The sequence below is a fragment of the Bufo bufo genome, unplaced genomic scaffold, assembly GCF_905171765.1.
Source record: "Bufo bufo unplaced genomic scaffold, aBufBuf1.1, whole genome shotgun sequence".
NCBI classification, from domain to species: Eukaryota; Metazoa; Chordata; class Amphibia; order Anura; family Bufonidae; genus Bufo; species Bufo bufo.
In genome coordinates, this window is record NW_024400681.1 from 2959 (window position 1) to 4328 (window position 1370).

General features: G+C 41.5%; 1 non-coding gene across 1 annotated transcript; it reads left to right on the forward strand.

The window, feature by feature from the left end:
• The first annotated feature begins 520 nt into the window (after window positions 1–520).
• On the forward strand, window positions 521–716 carry LOC120984450. Its single transcript, XR_005775265.1, has one exon. It is a non-coding gene; the product is annotated as a U2 spliceosomal RNA (small nuclear RNA).
• The last annotated feature ends 654 nt before the right edge of the window (window positions 717–1370 follow it).

Below are 1370 nucleotides of genomic sequence, written 5' to 3' on the forward strand. Positions count from 1 at the left end.
TTCACAGAGAGTTTTCTCCTGGAGTTGCCTCCATAATTGCTTACCTGTAAGTGCATTCCAGCATCATAGAGGACTTTTAAGAACAGCAATATATCCAAGAGAACAATGCGCCGAAGATTAGACGGTTCTACACCTTTTATGGACCTGCACCTTTGCCAAGCAAGTCTGGAGAAAAGTCTATGTGCTTTTAGAAAAACTTTGTGGTTTTAATCATTTGGACTATGGGATGATTTTATTTGGATGTCTGGAATGCCCTAGGGAGGAACTTTTACCTATAGTTGGGAAAATTATAAATTGTGTCAAGGAGGCGCTCTGGAAGGCAAGAAACATTTTAGTCTTTAAAAAGGACCCTTTATCGGTGAATGATGTAATTGAATTTGTTTTAAGTGAAATGTATTTATACTATTTAATTGACAAAAAAAGTAACCCATCTCTGGCACAAAAATGGAATTTTAAAGATTGGAATATTGTTAAAAATGTATGATGTAATGTTATTTTTTTCTGTAAAATTTGCACCTTAAAAGTTTAGTACCCATCGAGGTACAATAAAGTTAAAAAAAAAATCTGTTCTTATCAGTTTAATATCTGATATGTCCCCGATCTGGGGACCATATATTAAATGGATTTTTCGAACAGGGAGATGTAAAAAGAGCTTGCTCTGTCCACTCCACGCATTGACCTGGTATTGCAGTACCTCCAGGACCGGTGCACCCCTTCTAATCCAGTATGAAAAACAGAATGAAATTGATTGATTGCAAGCATCCTTCCAGCCAGCAAGCAAGTGGAAAGCTGTGTGTGTCCTGCCTCCCTCAGGAGTCTGCACTTCAGCTTCTCCTCTGTCTGCCCAGTCAGTGCAGTGCTGCTTTCTGCATATACCTGCATCTAGTCTGTCAATCTCCTAATTGCATCAGCTGTTGGTTAGTTCCAGCACCAAGCAACCCAGCCAGCCTGTGTCCTCACACCCTAGATCCAATTAAGACTGATTGGTTAATTGGCTTATCACCTGAATGAATTGTTTGGACCTCCATTTTTGATTTGGGCCTGTTGTGCACACCTGGGAGGGCTGCCGAGTTGTCCCTGGCAATTGACCCTTTTGTAGCAAGTTGGCTGGATGTAACCATTTAGCTTTTGAACTGGATTACTTGGAGGCTAAAAAGTAGTCCAGCACTTCCTATGCAGCTGGACCTACCTTGTCTGGACAAAGGACGGAACACTGCACGTGTCACAAGAGCCTTGTCAGGTCAGGTCACTCGATGACATCACAAGGGCCCTGATGGAACACTCAACAATGGGGCCGTGACATCACAATCAACAATGCATACCCTTTTTTTTTTTTCACTACTCCTCATATCATGTTTTCTGTTTGGCGT